General features: G+C 44.4%; 1 long non-coding RNA gene across 2 annotated transcripts; it reads right to left on the bottom strand.

Annotated features, from left to right (window-relative positions):
• Window positions 1-1445: 1445 nt before the first annotated feature.
• LOC106783228 (uncharacterized) lies at window positions 1446-27739 on the bottom strand. Of its 2 annotated transcripts, XR_011439274.1 has the most exons (4): window positions 27561-27739; window positions 9395-9662; window positions 6571-6706; window positions 1446-3345 (listed from the first exon to the last, which is right to left on the bottom strand). It is a non-coding gene; the product is annotated as an uncharacterized lncRNA (long non-coding RNA). The 2 variants fall into 2 exon arrangements; XR_001380893.3 differs by lacking the exon at window positions 9395-9662.

Below are 27739 nucleotides of genomic sequence, written 5' to 3'. Positions count from 1 at the left end.
CAAGCTGGGCAGGGAAACCGGAGCTGTGCACCGGCCTGTGTTTGTAAGCGGGCCTAGGTCATAAAAGCGTCAGCACGCGATATATTTCTTGCGGGGGATCCTCTCTGGGCTCTTGCCAGCGCCTTCGCTCCCATGGCTGGCAGCCCAAGCCGGGTGAGGGTGTCCCCAGACACCTTATCCTGGGCTTTATTTAGCCGGGTGCCCTGAGTTCGTGATCCCTCCACGCTGCTCCTGAGCGCCTGATGCTGGGATACCGGCTGGCGGTGGCCGCCAAGTGCTCTCGTCCATACCCCAGCCTGGAGTCTCACAATCACGGCTGGCGCTGGGGACTTACTAGCTCAGAGCTGGAGTCAGACCTACATGGGAATTCTGGAGCTATTACTCATTAGATGGGAGCATCTTAAGTAAGTTACTGAATTCCCTTGTATCTACTCCCTCATCTGTAAAATGGGAGTGATACTACTACACATTGACCGTGGTAGGGCAATGATTTATTTAGGAAGTGAAGTTCCCACCCAGCTCTGAAGGGTGACGTTGTTAGGAAGCAGCTAGGGAAAGAAGCAGGAAGGACAGTGTGGCTGGGCTACAGAAAGTTAGCAGGGGAATGTTGGACGTGAGGCTGGGAGCTCATGGTATGGAGGCTCCCAGCTCCTGCTTCCCAAAACTTAAAAAGGTCCAGGGACAGAGGGGGACAATTGGGACGCAGAAATAAAGTTAGCTTAAGGAAGAGAGAAGCCTGGGCTCACAATCCCAGCTCAAATCAACAGCCAGAAGAATTGCAGAGGAGGTCTGGTGTTGACGTGGCACCGTGTGGTGATGCCGGAAGCTTCTCCAGAACCACCTGCTTGGCACAGTGGTTCCATTTGTGGGGGAGGTGGATGAACACAGGAAGGTGAAGCTAAAATCTCTATAACTAGGAGAGGCACAGGGGTCAACACTACCAAGGACATTCCAGGAGCCCAACCCAAGCTGAGGTCTCAACTGGGAGAATCTGTGTTCAAAGGCATCGTCAAGGGCAACAAGATGAGCAGCCTAGTCAAGTGATCAGACTCTAGGCCTTATATCTTTAAGCTGTGAGTCCTCCACATTCTCAGACAATTCAGGGTGAGGATGGGGGCAAAGAAGAGGACACTGGATTTACCATTCAAGGGTAGGTGGGGAGGGGCTTGAAAAAGAAAGGGGATTAAACTGCATTTGGACCTCAAACTGGTGAAAAAGATTTTATGATGTTGATGAATTCCAGTGCTTCTAACACCAAGCATTCTCTCTTCAGTTAAAGTACAGGCTTGATACTGGGCCCACAATGCTCAAGAAATGTTCGTTGGTTGTTCTTTCGTAGAACTGCATTCTGCCACGATATTTGGAGACGGGCTAACTGAATTTTGCTTGCAACAGTTTTTGAATGTTTAAATTGATAATATGCTTTACTGTTGTCACTCATCTTCTGTTCTTTATTATTATTTTATTGAGGTCAAATTGGCTTGTAACATTGTATAAATTTCAGGTGCACATTATTATATATCAGTTTCTGTCTAGACTGCATTGTGTTCACCACCAATAGTCTAGTTTTTACCCATCACCACACATATGTGCCCCTCTTACCGCTTTTACCCTCCCCCAACCTCTTTCTCCTCTGGTAACCACTAATCTGTTCTCTTTATTAATGTATTTATCTTCTACATGTGAGTGAAATCATACAGTACTTGTCTTTCTCTGTCCGGCTTATTTCACTTAGCGTAATACTCTCAAGGTCCATCTGTGTTGTCGCAAATGGCACAATTTTGTCTTTTTTATGGCTGAGTAGTATTCCATTGTATCATCTTCCTTGTTTTTCATCTCCTGCCTTAGTCTTGGAAAAAATAGTTTATGAGTAAATGTTCTGCTGGATGACTTCATATAGGTGTTCCATGAAGAAAGAAGTGGCCAAAGCAGGGAAAGCCACAGCAATAAAAGCTATAATATGAAGTAGGTATTCACAAGATGAGTCCATAGCTCTCCCTGCATGACCCAGGTGGTACAGGATGGGGGGGTAGCAGTCTGCTGTTGCTCCCCACATCCAACCTCACTACATATGCATCCACAAGCAGGGCCAACACCAGCCCACAATACCCCTCTGGTGCATATTAGACAAAGAGGCCTTTCCCCAGAGGGCCTAGTACTTTGCTAGGGCCCATGGCTTAGGGATCAGAACACAGGCTGAATTTCATCCCCCAATGATTCCCTCTACTGAGGGGCCTCATATGTGGCCAACCTGTACAATCATACAGGAGACCTAGCCCTCAAGCTGCCTCTCCATGAATGGCCTTCCCTGGACTTCCAGGCCTCCCTTGGGCTCATTATGGACACCTGGGGTTCAGAGCCATGGGGCTTCCAGCTCCCTCATTTCTAATCTGTGTGATTTGGGGCTCATCAGTTAGTCTTTCTGAGTTACTTTCCCCTTTGATAAACTGGGGATAGGATTGCCTCTCTCACAGGGCTTTTGTGAGGGAAATGTGATTCCCACTGAGCAATAATCTGGATATTCGAGGCCCACCCCCTCATGTTTCTGATGACAATTCCATTTTACAAGATTGAGTATTATGAGATCATTCTAAACCTTTGAGCTGGAAGGAGATTTAAGTCAGTAGGGATGATTGGACACAGGTAGTCAGCCCATGCTGACGGCAGGACTTTTCTGCAGGTGCCCAGCAGAGACCTCCCAGGTCCTCCTGCCACAGGCTTCATCACTGCTTCTGCCCACATGTGGCAGGGACAGGCCAGTGGTCCCAACTGAGAGCCTCCAAAGCAAGGCCAGGAGTTTGCTCCTCCCAGATTCCCCAACACTCAACACACCCCATGGGCTTGTCACCAAGCAGGCCCTCAGGAAAGTCTGTAGTTCTAGGCTGGGCTGCAGTGGAGCGTTGTCCACTTTGGCAATTGTCAATATTCCTTCACTGCGCTGAAGATCCTACTGTCAGTTTGGAAATTTTCTCAAAAGATTTAGATGGTGCCTCTTCTTGGACTTTCATGAGTTGTGTGAACACAGCAACCTTCCTCATCTTTGTCCAGCCCATTGCTCCTAGACCATGGCCTGTACAGTCCAAGAAGACAATGATCCAAGAGAAAGTGCCAAGGCATACTCGGTTCTGGCAAATTCTTGTATTTAGAGTTCAAACTCTCACTTAACATCCCAACAAGAATAAAAAAAGACCTGGTGCCCAGAGAGGAGTCAAGGGAATGTCTTCATGTGTGATTTGAGGACACAGGTATCTGGGAGGGCGGCCTGGGAGAGTCTTCCTGGACCCAGCTGTGAGGAGCGTCTGGGACCACATCGTGAGCCTGACTTTCCAAGGCACCAGCTTCCTCCTAAAAGGCAAGGTTATAGAGTAGAATGTTTGAGATGTGGGCTGTCCAATGAGGCTGATTGCGTTAGCCAGACTGAGGGTAACGTGTCCCTGTGCAAGAAACTTAACACCCTGGACCTTCGTTTCATCAGTCCCAGAAGTACCACACAAATATGTGCTTTTACCCAGCTGATAATAAAACTGAGTGTTTACGTAATGCTTAATTTTCCCCCAAGGAGGTTTTTAAATTATCACAATATCTGAAATGTTTGTTCTGTTTGTGCGTGTTTTATGACCTCTATCTGTGGTAAAAATCAATACACAAATACTTTTAAATTCTAAAATAAATGAGTGTAAGTTACCTGATTTTTGTTTGTTCCATAGACGGCCATCTGGAGTCAACACACATTTACTCCAGAGTCTGCCCTTGGTCAGGAACTGAAGAGGTCACAGTTCTGAATTCAGATCAGGCCCCATAAATTCGAGCCTGCAGTCTTCCCCTGGCACACCTTGGCACTTATTTTCTAAACTACATTGTTAAGTCAAAGATTTCAAGGCATTCATCCTTCTTTACTTTCTATCTCAGCTTTTTGATATTTTAGACATTTTCCACCGGGGGGAGAATAAAAATATTAAAGACAAAACAAAAGAACTTTCTAGTGAGGAGGCCAGTCTGTGGTTTGGGTCTTGAAGAAGAAATCACGAAATCTGAGTGTACTTCCTATTTGAGCATTGATTGTCTACATGGAAATGGCAAATCTTTCATACCAGGGCAAACTTTTTCTGTAAAGGGCCAGATGGGAAATATTTTAGGATTTGTGGGCTATACAGTCTCTGTCTCAATTATGCAACTCTGTTGGTGTAGCAAAAGGCAGCCATAGATGATGCTATAATGAATGGATATGGCTCTGTTCCAATAAAACCATTCACCAAAATAGGCAGCAGGTCAGATTTCGCCCAAGCTATAGTTTGCAGACCCCTGCCTCATGCCATCTGTGCCTCTGAGTATGAAAATGGACATACTAAAATCTTCCCTTAGAGCTGAAGCTAGCTATAACTAAACATCCATCCTAGCTCCTGTTCAACCCCAAGGTTATGTCTCAGGAAGAGGCCTGGGGGTGGGAGGACAAAGAGTGAGACCAAGTCAGGCCAAACTCCTACAATAAGACCAGGGTGGTCTACCTGTCCACCTCTAGTGCAATGCCTGGCACACAATTGATACTTCCTTTGCTTTGTGAATAAATAATGATTTAATTAATTGGTTGCTTCCTGGGAATGTGAGTTTGCTGTTTAGTTGACCCAGAGCACCCTCGATCTCCAGCTCAGTCACCAGCTTCAACAGCCTATCCCACAATCAACCTTCTTGCCAAAGCCAGTAGTGAGAGCAGTTATCTGGGGCCATTACCTGATCAATTCAAAAGGCAAACACAAACTGCTTTGGGAACCAGGGTGTCCCAGACACACTGAATTTCCTGACTTTTCTGCAGTTATTCTTTCCCATAATGAGCCTTCTGCCATCCCTTGGGGCCAGTGGCAGTTGGGGAATCAGTGACTATTTGATGCTGATGGTTTCTAAATGGATGGAGGGTCTGCCTGCATCTGACTATCTTAGAACACCTTGTTCTTGTTGTCCCCCCTGGTCAGTCCTGGACTGTTGGTGCCTCAGCCAGGTTTGGAGCTGAGCAGAAAAGGCCACTGAGCAAAAGGAAGAGGTACCTCACTGTCTCCCATGACTCCTCCATCACTTTTGTCTGAAAGGGATGTCTAGCTTGAGGGCTGGTGGGGCAGACAGATTTCCGACTCTGCTCCATACTTCTAATATTACTTGCTGCCATGACTTATCATCTGTGACTTGACATGTTCTCCACACAGAGGCATGCTGTACACATTAAGACATGCTTCCTGCATTAGGAGTCTTTCCTAGATTGAGGATATTTTCCTGGTGCAGAATTGAAGACGGAATTGAGATATTCAGATTGACCCTAATATTTTGGGGTCTAGAGTAGGTTTGGAACATTTTCTTCCCTTTGAGGGTCTACTTCAGTTCTAAAGAGCAGCAGCATTTGTAACGAGGGCTTGATCTGGTCCAGGACACGCTACAAGGAGGGCATGCTATCCCTGCAGTGGATGACTGTTGCCTCCCTCACCAACCCTGGCCTAAGTCTGCCTTTCTCCTTCCCCTTGCACATGGGGAGAGGCTGTGCGCTGGAGCTCACGGCTCACCTGGAACGCCTCTGGTTGCTGAAGGGCTGGACGGAGCCTCTGAGACAACCTGATGGATCATCTCATAAACAGAGCCCGCAGGAAGGAAAAGAAAATTATGCCAGCAGAATGCACTTATGAGAAATAGATACGTGTGGTGCAGGGAGAAATGCTTTGATATTAAAATTTTTTGTAACTTAAAAAGGCATGAAAAATGATACCGACCACTAACTAATCAACATTCCTCTGCGAATGCAGCTTCAGTTCCTAACCAAAAACACATCCCTGCTATTGTCTTGTCTGGATCCAGATGCAAACATGATTAATTAAGTTTCAGGCGAGGAGTGGGAGGGGGGATGGCCGGGACGGATGGCTTGCTGAGGATCATTTTTATACACAGGCCTGGGGAGAATCCCTAAGGCTGTGTGCCTTCCCCCATGTGGCGGGGATTGCCTTCCATGCACTGACAGCCCAAGGGTGTGTGAGTGAGTTGCACCCAGACCAGAGAGGCTCCAAGGAGAGTTTCTACAGGCAGCAAGGAGAGGCTCTTGGTACGCTCCTTGCACTGCCCAGTGCAGCATGACAGAGTGGCAAGAGCGTACGAGATGTCTTGTCGGGAGACCTGGCTCCGCTCCCCACACTGCTGCCAAGTAGTTTGGGACCTTGAGTAAGCTGCCTCAGTTTCTGCATTTGTAAAATAAAAGGTTGGATTAAATGTTCCTTAAAGTCTCTTCCGTTTCAGACTTTTTAGTGCCTGAGGTCCCTCACTCATAGCAGGTGTTTATAAATTGATTACCAAGGCTGTCAGCAATTGTCACCTTTGGGCAAAGGAACCTGCTGATGGTGGGGCTGTGAAGTGTCCCAGGGGGGCGTCTCAGCTGCAGGTGGCTGAAGTGCAGAGATCTGAGCTGCACATCCGAGGCCCAGCCGACCTACCTTCTGATCCGTGCTCCACCACACTCAGCCTGGTGACAAGGAAGGAGACAGCTGATTGCTCTGCGCCTCACTGTCCCCATTAGAACACAGAAACACCAGGCCAACTTACCTGAGGTGTCATGAAGCTGAGCAGTGGCACTCTGTTCTGTTCTTATGCTAGCTGGTCAGAGAGGACAGTGATGGTACACAGCGTCGTGCCTTCTCCAGGAGTCTGCTCCCCAGTAGGAGCCCCAGGTCACTGGACACTGTAATTGAGTGGTTAAGGGGGCAGGATCCAGAGTCAGACTGTCTGCATTCAGATCACCTCCCCAGCATCCTAACCATTAGGCAAATTACAAACCTCCTTTAGGTTTTGTTGACCTCATCTGTAAAGTGGGAATAATAGTCATAGAACATACCTCATAAGGTTGTTGTGAATATCAAGTAAGTTAAAATATACAAAATGCTTATATTCATGGCTGGCACATTTGGTAAGTGCTAAATAAATGTTAGTATTATTATTGAGGGCCCCTCTCCAACTTTGGGTGCCCATCAAGTGTCCCTTTCATATGTACTTAGTTGTGTCTTCTCCCAGAAGGGAGTAAATGGAGCTGCCTAAACCTTTAGCTGCACAGAGTAGGCTCATTCATTCATTCAGCAGACATCACTGAGTGCGCACAACGTACCAGGCCCTTAGCTGGGTTTTGGGGAGACTATGTTACCTGGAGCTTTCAGCTTGAGGGCCCTGGGCTCACCAGAACAGCACACAGCACACGTTTTCCATGCATGGTGAGCAGGAACAAGCTTGTGCATGGGTGAGAGAGTTTTATTAGGCCTGCTGGACCCCACCATGGTGCTGGTGCCAGGTATAACACCAAAAGCTTCCCATCAGACTTTAAGGCCCTGGTGTGGGGATCTGAATCTGAGCCAAGACTAGGGTTTAGTGAGCTATTTTATTGGGGGTTTTACTGCCTCCTTCTAAAGCCAACTGATTCCACTAGTATTTACCCCCTCTTGATGTCAGCTGAGAATGACCAATTTTTTAGGTAACTAGCAACACCCTCTCAAACATTAGGATGATGAACTGCTCAGTTCAAGGTCTATAATTCTCAATTCCAGAGGAAAGAAGATGGCTTTTACATATGCGTTTCGTTCCTGGGAGCATCTATGAAACATGCAGCATTCTCTTACCTCGCTGGGAAATCACTTTAAAAATATCATCTCTAATCCATCTTCATGTTTTCAAGAGTGAGTTGATTATTCCCATTTCCCAGATGGAGCAACTGAGAGCAGAGTCAGGAGTCAGCTTGCCCAGGGACCCAGAGCCACAGAGGGAGTTGGTGGTGGGGCCAAGAATGAGTTCTTATTTCCTGCCTCACAGTCCATGGGAACCTGGGAGTGACCTTTCTGGGCAACGTTAGAAACATGAACATGTGAAATGGAGAATTTAGACTGCAATCCCCTGGACCAGGTCCGGCACTCTAAAGTGAGTGTCCTGCTCCTGTGCAACACGTTCTAAGAGTTATTTACTGTCCTGAAAGTGATTAAGGTGAAGCAGATCTTCCATGGAGGTTCCAGGTGAATCCGAGCCCCATGGACGATGACTTTGGATTCATGTCGACAAAGACTTAATCCCTACAATGTATAGGGCACTGCTCTGCTGGATTTTTCACAGGGAACAAGAGGGGAAGGAATTTCTCTTGGAGGAAGCATGCAGATGACTACAGAAATGACACTTTGGTCCCCAGCCTGTGTATGAACCAGCTCTGCATCTGCGTGTCCCACGCTCTGCCTAACCTCTCAGGAAGCCTGAGGCTGTAATGCTGCCTCCCGTGGCTGCCGGGCCTCCTATCCTCATTCTCTCCTGGGCTGCTCCCACTCTGCTCCAATTTCAAATGGCTCCTCATTTCAGGCTGCTTCTCGGGCTGTGGGACTTGGCCTTAGTGTTTGTGCTGGGTTTCCCTGCTTTCTGTTCTCAAGGCCTTGGGTTTTGACTCACCCCTACACACACACACACACACACACACTCCCAGGGATCTGAGCCTTCATTTTCCTCCCTCACACCACACCCCAGCACTGAGTGGCTTGTCTGGGTGCCCAGAACTTGGGCCTGGGGCATGTACAGGGCAGGAGAGGGACCCCCAAGCTCTGAAGTACAGAGTCTTGATATGAGGGCACCCCCTCACTGGCTCAAGACCTCAAGCTGACCTCTTGCTTATCTCTCTGACTTAAGGTCCCCCATTAGACCTTGAGCATCCCTGAGCTCGCCTGTGCCCCTCTGGGAGCGGCTGTGTTCTCGGCATGTGCAGGTCTGTGTCTGCACAGACTCTGAGCCTCCTAGGTCTTAAGAGAGCCCAGCTCCCTCTCACCAACTAGAGGTAATTAACTTCTCTGGGGCTCTATTTTCTTTTGAGTAAATTAGCAATACCTTCTGTATGTGAGTGTACTGAGACTCCAGCAATATGGTAAAGATCTTCCTACACTCTCTTTAGTACAGAAACGCTGTGTGGTAGGCTCAGTCCCCATTTCATGGATAATAAAACTGGGTGGCTCAGGGACATTGTGTAAAAACTCCATTTATTCAGCTACTAAGTGACTGAATGACAACTGAAAAGGCTAGAATGGAAACCCATATCGGTTTGATATGATCTAAGACTGGCATATCATTCAAAAACAAGAATGATATTGTTGCTGTTTTCAAAGAATTTATAATTTACTAGAGAGTATGAGAGAAGAACTGGTTGGGTTTCTCAAAAAAAAAGGAAGAAAAATACCTCTTTGCCATATGTATATATGAAAACTGGCACAAGCTTGCAGACATTCTTTCTAGACATAACTGTATTGGTAGAAGGTGGATTTAAAAGAGGATAGAGGTATGGTAAGTATTTGAAGGATTTTAGTTCCATGGTGGACAGAAGGAAAATATTTACAGATATTGAGAAATGTTTGCTTGCCTTTCCAACGTAGGAGACAGAAAACTCCATAAACAGACTGCCTCGGGCGGATGGGAAGGAAGCACCCATAGAGACAGGCAGGATTTACAAGCGTATTGTATTAGTCAGTTCAAGCTGCCATAACAAAATACCATAGACTGGGTTAACAACAGAAATTTATTCTCTCCCAGTTCTGGAGGCGAAAAGTCCGAGATCAAAGTGCTGGCATGGTCAATTTCTCACGAGGACTCTCTTTCTGGCTCGTAGACAACCACCTCCTCACTGTGCCCTTACATAGCAGGGAAAGAGAGAAAGAGAGAGAATAAGCTCTCTGAGGTCTCTTTTTTTATAAGGTCACTAATCGCCACCACCACTCCCCACCCCCACCCTGTGACCTCATCTAAACCTAATTATCTCTGAAAGGCCCCATCTCCAAATACCAACACATTGGGGGGCAGAGCTTCAACATATGAATTTCAGAGGACACAATTCAGTTCATAGCAGGCATATAAAATTATTTTGTCAAATATCAGATCAAAGCTAAGTTTCTCGATATCAGATATCTCAAGAGTCCGTTACACCCCTATGTTCATCACAGCATTATTTACAATAGCCAAGACGTGGAACCAGCCTACATGCCCAGAAACTGATGATTGGATAAAGAAGATGTGGTATATATACACAATGGAATACTACTCAGCCATAAAAAAAGACGAAATTGGCCCATTCACAACAACGTGGATGGACCTCGAGGACATTATGTTAAGCGAAATAAGTCAGTCAGAGAAAGACGAACTCTATATGACTCCACTCATAGGTGGAAATTAGTATATTGAGAAGGAGATCTGATAGGTGGTTACCAGGGAAAAGGGGGGGTGGGGGGAGGGTACGGAGGGGGAAGTGGTGTACCCACAACATGACTAACAAAAATGTACAACTGAAATCTCACAAGGTTGTAATCTATCATAACATTAACAAAAAAAAAAAAAAAAAAAAGCTAAGTTTCTCTAAGTTTGGATTGCTTAGACTGGAATTAAATGAGTTAGTACAAGGAAAGCGCTCAGAACTGTGCCAGATCCATATATGGACTACATCAGGTTCTGCTATTATTATTGGAATCCTATTTGATATAGCTTTAAACACCAGACATTCACAAGACTATTCTTGTAAATTACCTATTTATGTTGGCATCATTAACAGCTTTTCTTTCAACATCTGTAACCACTTGAGTAATCTTATCAGGATTTGTGGGAAGACAGTTGACTTTTCTCTTCCCACTTTATTTGCACAACCTTCAATAGGAAGATAACTTAGTTGTGTGGAGGATTTGGTGAAACTATATGAGATTTTAATGGTCTTTACAGATACTAAACCACCTTCAGAAATATTACCTGAGGTAATTTTTGTAATCACCTTGAAAGAAAAGTATTATTATGATCCTTGTCCCTAATTTGAAATGAGAAAACCTTGGCTCAAATGGATTAAGTACTCAAGGTCACCTAGCAATGAATAGACAGTGTCTGGACTACACCCAGGTCATCTCACGTCAAGGCCAACGCTCTTCTGCTTAATTCACAGGTACCTTTTTAGAACAAACAAAATTCCTCCTCTTCAGCATTACTGGGACAGCATGAACTTTACTGGAACAAAGATCAACCAGCAGCAGAAGCAGTGACAGCAAACTGAGTTTGGAATAACATGTGTGGTAGTAATGGACATGTTCCCTCACACATAACCTCACGTTTATTGTTCACTTGAACCCTAAATAGCTTCCTGTAAGGAAAATACTGAAGAAACTGGGAACAAAAAGTCTTTGGCTTCAGAAGGAATTATCCAGGCATAAGACAGAAAAAATATGAACGAAGCTGTGAGCAGGCAGCATCCATTTTTCCTGTCTTCCTTCCATCTGCATCCTCCTCCACTTCCAAACCAACAGATGAAGCCCTCTAAGCTGAGTGGAGAGGAGAGTTGAAGAGGAAATAAAAGTATTAGGAACAGCATAGAAGTTGTGCATCCTTCCAATCTGTCCCCTCCTCATAGCCAAATCACAGATGTAAGTGTGTGTGGTAGGGGTACACAAAGGAACCCCTTTTAAATTTGGAGATCTGAGAATGGATAAGACCTATGTTGCTACCTGCGTGAAGTCCAGAGAGACCCCTAGCCTGACCCATTGTTTTGTATCAACTGTAGAAATGGTGGCATGACATAATGGAGTCAGAGGCTACCCTGAGTTTCCTGCACCCCCGAAGGGATGAGATTGCCACCTGAAAACATCCAAGGCTCTGAATGAGACACAAAAGATATCTGGGACAGAGCAAGCCCCTGGGGCCTTGGGACCAGCACAAGCAAACACCACCTCAGAAGGACGCAGCTCCTGAACAGGACTGCTGACGGTCTGGGAGGATGCAGCTGCATCTCAGAGGGCTGCTGGTGTGCAGGAGGGTATCTTGGGTGGATCTAGGACAGGGTACATCTGAAGCCGCAGGTCCTCAGAGCACCAAGGCAAACCAAGGCTGGCAAAGTGGGCAGTGGGATATAATTAGACCTTCTGTTTTTTGAGCCTTATAAAACTGTTCTGTCTTTTAATAGGGATGAGCAGGCAGTGTAGGCTGAGATGGCTTCATGCCCTGGTGAGCAAATGAGACTATTAAACTTTTGAGATGCATATCCCTTAAAAGATCTGAAAGGCCTGCAGTTCTTTCTTTGCTCATTAAAAGATGTTTGCTCATTAACCTATGTGACTTCAGACTTTGGACAGTGTGGGGATATGGGAGAGGTATGCTGGAAGACTCCTTGTGCTGGGGGAGGAAGGATAGTACAGGCAGAAGAATATCCTTTGCTCTCAAATCTCTGCCCCTCTGTAAACACATAGCCAGCCAGCACTCCTGGTTTCCTGTCAGATGGCTCATGGCATTGGAGGAAGAAAGGATTCTTCATCTGAACAAGGAACAGGAAACAGAAAATTATTGCCCTGATTGAATGAAGCCTCGGGGCTTAGATTTTCATCACATAGCTAACGGTTGGCAGTGGGGGGAAAAGGATTATTCCAAAAGAGATTTTAGGAAGGTGAGGAAACAGAATGGTACTGCTAATCCCTCTGATCCACTGACCGTTTTCCAAACAGGAACCAGGACACTTTCCTCAAGATCTGTAACCATATACTTTGGAAAATTAGAAAGAAAATAAAAAGGCGAATGAAGGGAGGAAGAGGAGAGTGGCAGAAAGAGATGAGGCAGATCCATTTATGAGTGGTTTTTATTCGTACACAAAATTATCTATATCACCAATTCAGGGTACCTTTATGGCTATATCTCTATTAATTTTCCAAAAGCTCATGTATGTTGCATTACCAGGGAGTCCAGAACCTCACTTTTTAATCCTCCTCCAGCATCTCACCCACATCTTCAGATTGTCCCAGAGTTCCAGGAACTTACCCAGTTGCAAGGAGGTTTATAGTTATCTTCCAGAGAGAGAACTGAGCATCCACCACAATCACTGTTGGCCCTGCATGTCTTGATAGTTACTCTTGACTTCTGATGTTGTGATGACCCTACTCAGATCACTATAGTCCTCTGCGCGAAGATTACAACTCTTTTTTTTTTTTTTTTTTTAGGAAGATTAGCCCTGAGCTAACTACTGCCAGTCCTCCACTTTTTGCTGAGGAAGCCTGGCCCTGAGCTAACATCCGTGACCATCTTCCTCTACTTTTTTATATGTGGGACGCCTACCACAGTATGGTGTGCCAAGTGGTGCCATGTCCGCACCCGGGATCAGAACCTGCTAACCCTGGGCCGCCAAGAAGTGGAACATGCACACTTAACTGCTGCGTCACTGGGCCAACGGGATTACAACTCTTTTGGACTCACATTTCCTTGCTCAACCTTCAATCTCCAGAGCATAAACATTGGTGTGTAGGTGGTCGTGCTGGAGGAGCCCCCTGCAGGAAGCTTACTACACTGTGCCCAAACCTACCCTTCCCTACTCTGCTAGATTGCATCATCGGTCCTGATTTTCGACCCCTCCCTACCTACATCCATGTCCTTTGCCATGTATGTTTGGAGTTTCCCCACTAAAGGACAAAGTATATTCCCCTGCCCTCTTAATTTGGATTTGTCCGTGTGACTCGGCTTAGCCAATAGAAAAAGGAGGAAGTGACAGTGTGTCAATTCTAAGTCTAGGCCTTAAGAAACTTTATGTATTTTCACTTGTTGAGCCACCGCAGCCAAGGCCAGCCTAGATTAGCTGAGCTCCAACAGACATATATGTACGTGAGCAAGCCTGTGGGAGATCAGCAGGTCCGTGTAGCTGAGCCCAGCAGAGATCACTAACCCTCAGTTGACTAGCAGACTCCTGAGCTAAAGAGTGCATATTGGTTTTACTACCAATATTTTGTGGTTGTTTGTTATGCAGCCTTAGTGTAGTCATTGTTAACTGACTCATGAACCTCTGTGTTGAGCTCAGGCCATCAACCTCAATTCTCCATTTCCTCAAGATAATTTCATTTTCAAGGATTTCATAGATCTTTCCTGTCCCTGGCCTTGGTGGCTAGCCTGGTCCATCTCCAGTGGATCACCATAACTTTGCTCCTTGGGACAGAGGGTTGAGATCTCAAGCTCTGTTTTCCCAGAAAGCCCCTGGGATCCTTTTGCAAATAATTCCTAGTCCCTTGCTCGGGCTTCCCTTCCTGAGGAGACAGGCAGTTTTATGAAGGCTCGAAAAACAGAGGGTCTAATTATATTCTCCTCCAGGAAAATTATAACCTGATCAGTCAACTCTTATGTAACTCACAGAGATTCCTCAGGATCTGCCTTTACAGAGCCCTGAAAGCTTCTCTGGCTGGAAAAAAAGTGTCTACAGTACACTGTATTGTTTAAACCTAAGCCTTGGAGTGACATCCTATTATACATATAATTATAGGGCAATAATTTTATGAACTAGTTTTACATTCAAGAGAGCCGAAGCATAGAAAGGTAGATATATTTATCTCTCCACATTCAAACACCTGAGGAAAGACAGCACCTGGATCAGAACTAAAATCTTCAAGTTCTCCATTCAGGTTTCTTGACACTTTAACCGTGTTGGGGTGTCTGAGGGAGTCCAATAAATAGCAACCCTCTTTCCTGCCCACATTCTGTACAAATTGACAAATAAAACAAAAGACTGGCAAATTGAGACAAAAATACCCTTTGTTTCTAATAGAGGCCAGGTTGGAGGATGTGGCTGTCTGTTAGCCAAGTATACCTGCCAACATGGATGCCACTGAGGAACAAGACCTCTCCCCTAGCAGAGCAGAACAGAATGCTTTCTCTCTGTGAGCAACTCATTCTTAGAGGAAGAAGGACGGAGCTGAGCTGAGCATGCCTGGATGTATCAGTCAGTTAAGATATTCTATCTGTCCCTGGGGAAGTATGAGTAACGGAGAGGAAGAGGCCAGGAGTTACACTAAATGAGCTCCCTTTAACAAATGGAAACATCAAGAGTTAGGCAAAAATATTCCTACAATACACCATATTTATTTAATATCAATCTAAGTTAGGCTTCATTAGAAAAGCCCCAGTCCTATTCCATAAAGCCAGATAGATATGTCTACTCTCTCTATGTTGACAAAGACAATGATAATTTTTCAAGCCTTAAACAAACTGAGGTACTATGAAGTGGAGTGAGGTGGGGTATATACTGAACCATCCTGAAATCATATCACATATTCAAATGTCAGTTCTGCCTCTCTATAAAGTTGACCTGGCTAACCCTGACATAAGGAAAATCCTCTGCATCTCATCAATTTGCTACCTAACAAGAGTTTATCTTAATTCTAATAAAGTTGTCATTTCCCATCCCATCCTCACCTTCAATGCAGAATGTTCTTCTAGGCCCAGACTGGTTCATCTTCTAGAAAAATCATCTGTTAGAAGTATCTGGATCTTAAATAGGTTGCCATCTTAGCATATTCCTAATACATTACCTATCCCAGCTGCTTATTAGCTCCTTGCAGCCAGTGCACAATGCACAATGCAGGCTTAAAGAATAAGAAGTGATAGATGGATTCTCCTAACCATGGCAGCACAGATTAGCGAATGCCAAAGCCTTTTATAAAGTAGGTGGAGAGCAGGAATGGTTCTCATCATATCCTGTCTCCACCATCTTGATTCATCTACAGTGAAAAAGGAGGAGGGTATGGTGTGGAAATGTGTGTGTGTGTGTATGTGTGTGCACATGTGTGTGTGTTTCAAATTGCATTTTTTGGCTACATCTCCAGCAAGATGATTAAAGAACTTTAGCTCTTTGCAACCAGCTCAGCCAAAAGTTTGACTATGCTTCGCTTTCCCAATATGGTTCTCATTTGCTTTCAACCTCATTCATTTCTTATTTGTCTCTCAGAGAAAAAGGCAGCAAGAAAAATCAACCTTGGGCTTCGTTAATTAAGGCCTACATTCTTGCTGGTATATTTCAAGAAGACAATCGATTCCTTTTGCCCCAGTCTCCCCGGAACTTTATAATGTGGTTCTATGCATTCGTCAGGGCTCCTTGCAGCTTTGAGGCCTCTCCGGGTTTGGTGGTCCTTGAATTCGTTTTCATATGGAATTGTGGACATTGTATTAGTTTATAAAACTAATATTTCTCTGCAGAGCTCCAGCAAGCAACTACTAGAAAAATCTCATAAATCTTCAGTGGGAAGAAGAAAGAAGCAAGGATTTTTTTTTTAAAGATTGGCCTTGAGCTAATATCTGTTGCCAATCTTCCTTTTTTTTCTTCTTCTGCTTCCCCCCAAAGCCCCTCACTACATAGTTGTATATTCTAGCTGTAGGTCCTTCTAGTTCTGCTATGTGGGATGCCGCCTCAGCATGGCTTGATGAGCGGTGCTAGGCCCATGCCCAGGATCTGAACCAGCGAAACCCTGGGCCACCAAAGCAGAGAGCGTGAACTTAACCACTCGGCCATGGGGTGGCCCACAGAAGCAAGGATTTTTATCTGACTTTGTGATTTTTATGATTAACAAAAAGAAAAAGGTAAGCACTAGATCTCTCCCCTGACCCCCATCAAACATTCTCGTTCTGATTCCTTGTTTACTTGGTATGTGAGGTCCTGACTCATCTTAAGGTCAGTCTCATTTTTCATGATAAACAAAAGTAAAAGCAGGGAACTTCAGGGTTATTTTCCAGAATGTGGAACCAGACAGAGTCAGGAAGAGAAGCCATATGTCTGCCTTCTCAAATCTCTTTTCCTCTTTACATTTATGCCTTCTGGAAAGAAGACTGAATTTTACCGAAGCCTCTTTTGTCATTTCCACTGAAATGAAAATTTCAGGCTGGATTCCTTAGGCAAAAATTGATCCTTAAAGATAGTTCACCATCTATTTATTCAACGGATGCTATTCTTCTCAAGGCAGTGGTGTGAGGGTTGTAGAGATTCAGAGATGAACTCACAACCCATAAATAAGGAGTCCACACACAGGACAGATATGGAACAGAAAAAAAGAGAAGCAGAAAGGGATGAGGAGGGGAGTTAAACATGCCCCCTTATGTTGTTGATCTCGCTGTCCTTGGTTTAGTTGACTCTTTCTTCATACATCATCACAATTCTGACCTACTTCTCTAGCACTGCAGCCAGATGAAGCATGGTTAGGGTGAACAGCAAGAGTGGAAACAGCCTGAGTGAATTAAAAGAGGAAGTAGAAGCAGTGATTACAGACATCTCTTTTTTTAAAAAAAATCTTTGAAAATAGAATTAAGGAAGACTTTGAGCGTATAAAAGGTTAAGTTCTCAGTTACCTGATTATTTTGATGCCATAGAATAGTTGCTTCCCTCTAGTTCTATAGATCTTCAGTTTTCTAGAACAACAACAGCTAATGTTGCTTGCGCTCCAACTCAGTGCCAGGCACTCTTGTAATCTTGTACACACATTTTTTTAATTTATTTAATCCTTATAACCACTTAGAGTACCTACTGTTGTTAAAGCCATTCCACAGAAGAGGAAACTGACGCACGGAGATGTTCAGCAATTTGACCAAGACAGTATGGGCCAGTAAGAGGTGGAGGCAGAATTCAAATACAGCTGGACTGGCTCTAAGCCCAAGCTCACACCCTCATGTTACCCTGTTTGTAGACTCAGTTCTGTGGTAGCACCAGCTTTGGAAACTATGGGGCTCTTTCTTCCAATGTCTGCCTCCTTTCTTCCAATGTCTGCCTCACTGGGCACCACTCAATTTCAGTTGCTGCAGCAATGGAGGGCAGAGGAATCAGGAAGCTCGTCAAAGCCCCAATTTTTCCTTTTCTCAGCACTCATGAATTCTCATGCAGTGGTCTTCTGCTGTCTGCTCTGTCCTGTTGAACTTCCCAGATCACAGCCACTGCCACCTAAGATTTGTTAAAAGCTGGAGTGTCGGTGGTGGGCAAGGTGAGAGGCGAAGCTGGACTGCTGGGGGAGGAAAATGGCAGTGCCCCCCAATCCTCATGTCCCCTGGCAACAAAGCCCATTGTTGGAACCAAGACTAGGCTCCAAGGCCACCATTCTTCTCACTCTTCCTACTTTACCCTTCAGAAGAAAAATACTCAAGCAGGAAGAGAAGATCTAGGTCTGGGTTAGAGGAGGGCTCTGGAAGCACAGAGTGGGTTCTGCCAGTGTGCCCTGCCTGGGATAGTCCCTCTGGAAAAGCTTGTCTTCCCTGTCCCCTGCTCCAACCTCCACCACTGGCCACCTGCCAGTTTAAGAGCTTAAAGACCCATGTTATCATGCCACTGCTTAGCTAGTGAGAAAAACATGCTAAGCTGTCTCGCTTTGGAAAAGAAGACTATGGGTCTACAAGTTCTTTTTGTGGTTGAATTACAACCAACACTCCTCTCTGTCTGCTCCTACTCTACCTTTCCATGCCTTTACTCAAGCCCTTCTCAGAATTTTTTGTGTACTTCTGTGCCTCCTCCGTATATTTTACATTCACTGGGAACCAGTACTCTGCCATATTCATCTCTCCATCTTCCACACCCACACCTAGTACCTTTCTGTATCAGTCAGGATGTCAGTCAGGAAGCCAGCACTGTGCACCTTCCACACACGAGGCACTGAATTGGGTTATCCACATATTATCCTACTGAATCCTCATAAAACGTCCCCTAAAATACAAACTATTATTCTTTTACTACAGATGAAGAAATCAAGGCTCAGAGAAGTTTGGTAACTTGCTGAGGGTTAGTTACATGGATAGTGAGTAGCAAAGAGAGAATTCTGTTGGCTGTTGACAATGGCTATAACCTTTGCAGTAGGTCCAAGTCTCTAAGAAATTTATAGGAACAGATCCTCAGCCAAGAAAATACTTTGCTATGATCTGAGGCTTTGGGCTCCACATCTCTGTGAAGTCTCCTGGTGAGGCAAGCATTTGTGAGCAGCAAATGCTCCTTTGTGCTTCTGGCCTAAGGCTTCATGAGAGAAGCAGGCCAGGTGAGTCCCTTTCCCCTAGGCTAGTACTTCTCAGGCATTTCTACCGAAGTATGTCTAATGACAGAGGAGGTGGAAACTCAAGTTAGGATTGTAATCTCAGGAGACCTGGGAAATTAACCGATCTTTGCCAATAGAGTGCAGGCTTCAGCAAGTCAGCTAGGCTGGGAATGGTCCTAGGAAGCTCTCCTCCACTTCACCACTACCTGAGACCATGACTTTATGGAGCAAAAAGTGAGAGAAGGCTTCAGACTCAGGCTCAGAAAAGGAGATGCAGACCAAAAGCAATACAAGGAAGAATAAAGATTTTAATGAATAAGTTAAGAGAACAATCCTGGGCCAGCCCAGTGGTGCAGTGGTTAAGTGCGCACGTTTCGCTTTGGCGGCCCGGGGTTCGCCGGTTCGGATCCCATGTGCGGACATGACACTGTGCGGCAAGCCATGCTGTGGTGGGCGTCCCACGTATAAAGTAGAGGAAGATGGGCATGGATGTTAGCTCAGGCCAGTCTTCCTCAGAAAAAAAGAGGAGGATTGGCAGATGTTGGCTCAGGGCTAATCTTCCTCGGGGAAAAAAAAGAGAGAGAGAGAGATGGAAATACCTACCCATTAATTTTAGTTGCAGTGAGAGTGGGCTTCTCATGACAGACTGCATCCATGAGCCCTCCAGAAGTTATAGGTAGAAAATAATAAGTGAGAGTAAGGAGCTATCCCAGCCTAGAGAGCAAAAAAGCTTGATAAATGCTGCATTCATCTCCTCTTGCCAGACACAGAGAACTTCACAGGTAGAGGAGAGAGAACATCCCACCATACCTAATTAGGTTCCCCTGGTGGGGAATAGAAAGAGCAGGGGCAGACCCAGCTGAGAATTCTGCCTGCCCTCCCGGTCACCTTTCGCTCATTGCTGCCATCTATGATCCAGTTCCTTGGCCACCCAGGATCTTCCCAGGATCACTGCTTGACTGGGATGGATGAAGCCAGTGTGGGGATCTAGGGCCTCAGCGGGCAGTGAAAGGCTCCCTCTCTCTGTCAGCCACCAGGCCAACCTCTGGGAAGGAGTGAGTGATAGCCTGGATGCCACAAGTAAACAAATACTGTCTTCTCTTCACTAAATTCTGGACAAGAGAATTTGTTAGCGCAATTTGGAGCAAGCTAGAAATCTTTTTCTCAAAACAAGATGTACTTGAGATTGAGGATATTTTTGACCAGACTTCTAGGTGGAGGCTGGGACAGAGTGGGAGAGGAAGGCTAAGGAATAACAGATTGGCCTGGCAGGACCTCTCCCTGTGAAAAAGGATGCAACCGGAGAGGGGGACTGGACGGCACTTTTCAGGACCTTGGTGTTACGAGGAAGGTCAAGTGGGAAGCGAATTGGAGTCAAAAAAGTCCAGGAAGTGTGATGAAGGTTTTGGGGGAAAATTTTCGCTAAAGTTGCCCACTTCTGAAAATGCTAAGTATGGTTGGATTTCTTACAGAAATATGGATCTGATATGAGGTTCTTGGAGGGAAATCAAGAGGGTCAAGAAAAGAAAACAATAAGAACATAGGAACAAGAAGCACAGAAATTCTATGGAGAGATCAAGCTTCCTCAGACCTGGAAAGTGAGGTGTGGGTCCAATTTTACTTAAATCTTCAAAGGTCATGGAAGCCCAAGTGATCTATGGGTTACCTGCGCATAATAATATTGAACTCACAGGATTGTTGTGAAGATTAAACCAGCTCTTTCATGCATTCATTCATTCATTCAACAATAATAGATTATATTTATTGATTGCTCACTATGTGCCAAGCTATTCAAAGCACTTTACATGCTTTCCCCCAGCAGCCTGAGGAGATGGCTACTGACATTTTCCCCAGTTAACAGACACCTCAGAGAGGTTGAAGGACTCACCTAATGTCACATATCTAGCTGGCTTTGAATCCAGGCCAGTCCTACTTCACTTTTAATCACTAGCCCTCAGTGTGCCGGACACTGGGTCAATTACTAGAGATGCACCGATGAAAAATACAGACATGGGGTTTTCCCTAAGGTGCTCACAATCAAGTGGGAGCAGAATGTAGGAAGCTTTTGCAGGTAGTATCCCTTTACCAACTTCAGGGATTATCACTTGAAAAACAGGACATGCTATCAACATGTTGGTTGCCAGAGATAATATTCAAAATATCATTTGCATATAGTATGGGCCGCAACCAATCAGCCCTGAAGCCAAATCTTGAGATGTATCCAGGCTCACCGTCCCAGGCAGTTAGCCTGGTAATGAAATGCTTCCTCATTAGGCCTGGGGGGCTTCCCTGGTGGGGAGTAGTCTTTCCTAGATACATCCCGTGTATGGTGGTGGCATGGGGGAGGGGGAGGGATGGTTAGGTTGAGGAGGAGCAGGGAGATTTCAAGGGGATAGGAAGACTGAAGAATATTAAGAACAGGGAAGCAAAACCAGCTTGCAAAAAGGAAATTCACAAAAACCAACTGGCCAAAAACAAATTAGCCAAAAATCAGTTTTGTAAAATCATTAATTTGTTAAATGATCAATTTGCCAAACTAGCAATTACCAAATTCTTGTTTCTGTTAGCTACTCATAGTTTATAGCAATTCATGTTGCCTGCCATAGTTTCAACTGACTTCGTGGAACTTTCCTAAATTTGGTTTCTCAGAGGCTTTTCCACAGCCAGAGGCACTAGGTATCATAGAAGAAGTCTGCATGTAAGAGAGCTCTCTGTATGTGTTCTCTTGATGAAGGAGTGGTGAGTTTGGGCTAGAGACACTAGAATCCTAAATGTCAAGTTAGTGAGTTTGAACTTCCTAGGAGGCACTGAGGAACCATGGTGTGCTAGGGTGACGAGTGTACATGACACCTGCAGCAGTGCCTGGCATACAAGAGGTACCGAATACATACCTGTTGAATGAACAGACCACCTTAAGATATTCCAGCTTCTTTTGCTTCAACTGAGGTGAAAGGCTGTAAGCAACCTCCTCTTGAAAGCAAAAGTCAATGACGCTGATAGGAGTTCTGCTTTGGTTAGGTAGGGACCACAGCTGCATCTTTTTTATTAGGGTATAGGACTGTCAATGGTTGTTATATTATCATTATGTAATTATGATCATCATCATCACTTGAAAAGTAGCCACCCTGCAGAATGGAGCATGGAAGGTGCTGGGCCTATAACTCAGAGATTGATTGCTCAAAATTATTCTCTGCTACTAACCTTGAAAGTCTGGGGGTTAGGGCGGCTCTTTGGTATCTATAAGTTAAAGTATTGAAGGGGTTATAAAAAACAATGTATATAAAATCTCAATTTCATTTTCTTCTTTCCAAATCATTTGTCTATTGGGTTATTATAAACAAGAGTGTGAGAATGTTCAGAATGTGTTTAATTCCATTGAATTTGAACACAAGACACAAAGGGCTAAGATTGCGGTGCATGAGTAAGCTTCTTATCCTTTCTGAGCCTTGGTGTCCTCAGTTGTAACGCCCATAATGCCTACCACAAAATGTTTTTCTGGAGATCAAATGGCACAGGGCATGTGACATTTGAATGAGGTGCTCCTTCTCTGACCACACTGCAGGACTCTCTCCCACAGTACCTTGTATGTTATTTGAAATAGATGTGGTCCAACTGTCTAGCTTATTGTCTTAATAAAACTATTAAAATAAGTATAATTAAAAGGAAATTACATGTGAGAACTATTAAGTCAGCAGATTTCAAAGGTCTTTGAAAATTCCTCTTGATACCCAAATATCAGCCTTCTGCACGTCCTGCACCTCACTCGCAGGCCAAAGGAGTGGATACCTTCGTGCTGCAGCTTCCACTGATCTGTCCCAATCCTGGCTCTCAGCTGCCCGCTCCTCACCCACCTTCCCACCAGGCTCAGGGCCTGCTTCCTCTTCCTTTCCTGGACTGACTGCTATCAGCTCTTTTGGCTATGTGCTTGCCCCTTCCCTTTACTCTGAAATCCATGGTCCTTAGGGAGAAGAAGGGCCTTCATAACCTCAGTTGTCTTCCTTTGGTCACCCTCCTAGTTTTCCTACTCTGGCACTTACATCTTGACTTCTCTCTTTTTGGTAGGAGGGGACTTCTTTTAATCTCTATGTCTTAGAAAACCCCTGGCCCCAATCAGTTGGCTCGCCTCACTCTCTTAATGGCAAATTCTTCTCCGCCTATTGTCCAGTCATCTTCTCCTAAAACAACAGCTTCCAGGTCCAAGTCTGACTTCAACTACCTCTCTGAGATTCCTTTGCTCATTTACATATATTAAAATTACACAAAAGCTGCATATATATTATGCACATATGTGATATATAGAATACATGCACAAGTACATCTAGTGCAGGGCTTGGCACTTTGGAGGCATTTGTCTCATATTCTATAACTACCTGTTCAGTACAGTAACTAATAATTACATATGGCTATTTACATTTAAATTTTAATTAATGAATATCAAATAAAATTAAAATTTGGTTCTTCAGTCGCACTAGCCAAGTGCTCAGTGCTCAGTGGCCACATGTGACTAGTGGCTAGTGTTTTCTATATGAACATCACTAAAGTTCTATTGGGCAGCCCTCCTCTATGTCATCTGTTGGTGTCTTTCTGCATCTCTCCGTATTATTGTCAGATCCTTGGAAACCCAGAAGAGACGTATCTTCTAGAAGACATTACTTCTAGAAAGTGCTCGTTCTTTTTCAATTCCGTTCTGCAAAACCCAAGACCAAGACGGGTCTCAGCACAGACAGAGCCTTATCCTGGGCTCCGGATGGGGCAGACTGGAGAGCACTGTTTTGCAGGCATTAGAAGGAATCACAGGTTCACTGTTCCCACCGCTGAGCTGCAGCCCCTGGCTTCTGCGTGGGTGCTCTTGAGACTCTCAGTGAATGGCAGTGATGACATGTTTAATGAAAGGTAAATATTTACGGTCAGTCTCCGGCAGATGTACTCCGTGGGTGGGTGGGTGGGTGAGTGGGTGGGTCAGCAAGGCCAGCAGCACAGGAGCTGGGATGCCAACCATGGTTATGCTCTGGATCTCACCCGATGCATTGTTGTGTGCCTAAACTTGACCCTGTTGTTCTGAAACCAGCGCAGGTAGGGAACCGGGTGACCAAGATACCATAAGCAGCCCTCCAACTCTAGAAACAATGTAGTGTACTTGGAGCTGGAGCAACTTTCCTTGCGCTGATTTTGAAAACTCCCAGAGAGGCACAACAGAGCCACCCAGACAGTCTCCTGGGACACTGCTGGCATCTAGTGGAAGGACAGGGAAGCAGCTAGCATGCAAATACTTGGCACTCACAAAGGGAGGATCTCAACCAGCCCTCACTTCAGATTGCAGGTTTCGCATTCCACATCCCCTGCTCTTGTTAGAGTGGTTGCCGGCAGAAAGAGAAGCCACAAGAATGGAAAGATGTCGCTCCAATTCACCCATACACCACCCACTACACTAACAGACCCAACGCCCTGATTTTATAATGTATATTTAGTTTTTGCCCCCTTTACTGTCCTAAAATTGAATTCATAGATAATATAACCTGTGTACATTACTATAAAAATCAATATAATGTCCTAACTATAATATAAAGGTCAAAACATGGATTTTTAAAATGTGTTTCAATATGTATATATTCACACATGAACAGACTAGAACACGTAGTTGGGTCACATGCTTGCACCCACATAAAATGATTGTGTGAATTTAAGAGAAGTAAGAATATCAGAAGCCACTCTATGCAAGAAGTACAGGAAAGTCAAAGAGCAGAAACACAGGTGGACGCTAGATTAAAACCTTGTATTCAAACAAATAATAACAGACCAACCTGATTATTTGTATGTGATAAGAGATAAAAGCAAATAACCGTAATGGAAGAGAAAAGGAGATGTATTTTACATTTGGCTCAATGGACAATGAAAAAAAGGAAAACAGCTATAGGAGGTGAGACACAAGCAGAGACCAAGAATGCAGCAGAAGCAGGAACTCAGGAAGTATCTAAAAGAAATATCAATCCTCTGAGAAGCTATGGAAATATGGAGGGGAGGGATGAGAATTTCCTGCTGTATGTGAGATGGGAGTCAGAGCCAGTTGATTTGCTATTTGATATTGAAGAGTGGGGTGGCCCTGTATGACTGGAGGATGAGGGACACCAGGGAGGCTGAAACTTGGGTTACAGATCACAGCCCAGGTACTCTTGCTGTCACTGTGTGAGCTTTATCAGCAAGATATGGTGCCTAGTTCAACAAAGGTTGGTTGTCAACTGAGTGGATCTGCCATTTGATTGAGAAAGCTGCCATATGTTTGATGGTGCCCTTGTGTAACTCAAACAAGTAGCCTGCTTAATATTGAGGCTCTCATTTACCAAGCACCCACTGTGATAGGTGCTTTATATACATCACCTAATTCTTGTAACAACCGTGTAAGGTGTTCACATATTATCTTCACTTTACAGGGACAAAAACCCAGATTTGGAAAATTAAATAAGTAATACAGTCAAGCTCGTGGCAGGATGTAGCAGAGCCAGGATTCAAACACAGCTGTATCTTATTTGAATCTCATGCCCACCCTAGCAAGCAGGTGGGTAGAAAAAGGAGTTACTGTTCCCACTTTGGTTTTGAGTGACCTAAAGCCAAGAGAAGTGATGTGACTTGCTGAATGCTGTGCAGCTGGTGTGTGACCTCCCTCTCTTGACGGCAGAGTCCGTGTCTTCTACCGCGTTTCCATCACATCTTGTGATACTCACTTCATGTCTTGTTTCAGGGATCTCAGAAATCAGCTGCAATCTTAAGCAAATTAAATTAAACTCTACTAGTAGGATATGAGAATGGTAATTTATCAACCGGTTCATAATGGAGACCAGAAATTTAAATGTCACTTAGGGTATTTAATTAAGATCTGTGCTTAGTATGGGAACAATTAGCTAACAGACTGCAAATAAATTCTCTGATTACGCAGGGATGGGATAGTAACTTGTTACAAAGCTACTCTTAGAGATGAGAGTGATTTTGCTTGAACATCTGTCATCAAATTGGTTGCTGAGTTTGATCCTGCATGGTGGGCCAAGCTGTATCACCTTCCTCCCTCATTGCTCCTTGAGCATCCTTCCTAATTTTGCATGCTGGGTCTAAGGTCCCAATGTTTGGAAAACCCTTTTCCTACCAGAGGTATTCAAGTATGAAGCATCTCTTGGGGACAGAACACATTCTGAAATCTGATTGTGAGAAACAATGTTATGGTCCTTCGAACTGTTCTCACTAAGCAGTGACCATGAGCTAATAGAATGAAGCTTAGGTGAAGTGAAATAACTGAAACTTTCATACACTGGGGGTGCGAGTGTAAAATGGTACAATCCTGGGAGAACTTTTCCTTACAAAGTTAAAAATACACCTACTCTGTTACTCAGCAGTTTTACTCCTGGGCATCTATCCAAGAGGAATGAAAACACGTTCACAAAAAGAGTCATATAAGAATGTTCATAGCAGTTCTATTCATAATAACCCCTCAAACTGGAAACAACCCAAATGCCCACCAACAGGTGAATGAATAAACAAATTTATGTTATATTAATACAATAGAATAAATACTAAGCAATAAAGAAAGAATAAACTGCTATTCACACAAGCAACGACATAGATGAACCTCAAAAGCATTTGTTGAGTGAAAGAAGCTATACATGCGTAAATAATCATTTAATTGATTCCAATAATTTCAAGTTCTAGAACAGGCAAAACTAAGCTCTGGTGATAGAAATCAGAACCTGATCAGCACTGTGAGCAGGAGTGCATTGACTGGAAAGAAACAAGGACATTTCCTGTGGTGATGAAAATGTTCAATATCTTGATTGTGGCGGTGATTACACCAGTTTTGTCAAAATTCATCAAACTGTACACTTAAAATGCAGTTGCTTTATTGTGTGTAAATTATATTCTAATTAAAAAAAAATGAAACCTAAGGTTGTTTCAGCTCCTCGGAAACCGTAATTGTTATCTATTTCTGCTTCTGCCTTCTCTCCCACTTCTTTTTTTCATGCCTCAGGCCTTAAATGATCAAGAATCATACCAGCAATCCTTAGCAGAAATAATTGGGGTGGAGCCTTGGGCAATGGGGCCATCTGTAGTTTAATGTTTAAGATCATGGTCAACCCCCTATGTTCACTGCAGCACTATTCACAATAGCCAAGATATGGAAACAATCCAAATGCCCATCAACTGATGATTGGATAAAGAAGATGTGGTATTTATATACAATGGAATACTACTCAGCCATAAAAATGACAAAATCGTCCCATTTGCAACAACATGGATGGACCTGAAGGGTATTATGCTAAGCGAAATAAGCCAGACTGAGAAAGACAAACACCACATGATTTCACTCATATGCAGAATATAAACAAACACATGGACAAAGAAAACAGTTCGGTGGTTATCAGGGGAAGGGTGTGGGGAGTGGGCACAGGAGGTGAAGGGGAGCACTTGTGTGGTGACAGACAAGAAAAAATGTACAACTGAAATTTCACAATGATGTAAACTATTATGAATCTCAATTTTTAAAAAAAGATTGTAGTCAACCCATGATTCTAGGGAGTCAATGAAGCAGCTTGTGGATAAACAGGTTTGAAGCAGAATGAAGTATAAGAACAGCCACGTGGAGTGTTCATGGAATCTGAATATCCCTATCCTGAATAGCCCTAGTTCAAGGAATGAACCCTGAGCACACACAGAAGACCTCCAGGGAAAGAGGGCTTACAAATTTAGCGTATTAAGAGCGAGGGAAAAGGGTACCTGCAGGCAGCTGCTTTTCAGAGGCACCAAAGTCTGCTCTTTCCCATAGTGGCACAGCAGGCCTAGTTAGTCCATTTGGACCTAGTGCAGTTCATGCATCATTCACAGTGGTGTGCTCTAACAGGAGTCAGTGGTGCCATGTATGGGCAAGAGAGGAACTGATCAGAATCTTCGGACTT

The sequence above is a fragment of the Equus caballus genome, chromosome 5 (assembly GCF_041296265.1).
Source record: "Equus caballus isolate H_3958 breed thoroughbred chromosome 5, TB-T2T, whole genome shotgun sequence".
Taxonomy (NCBI): domain Eukaryota; kingdom Metazoa; phylum Chordata; class Mammalia; order Perissodactyla; family Equidae; genus Equus; species Equus caballus.
Note: the sequence above shows the minus strand (reverse complement) of the source record. Positions and strands in the feature narration are given on the sequence as shown.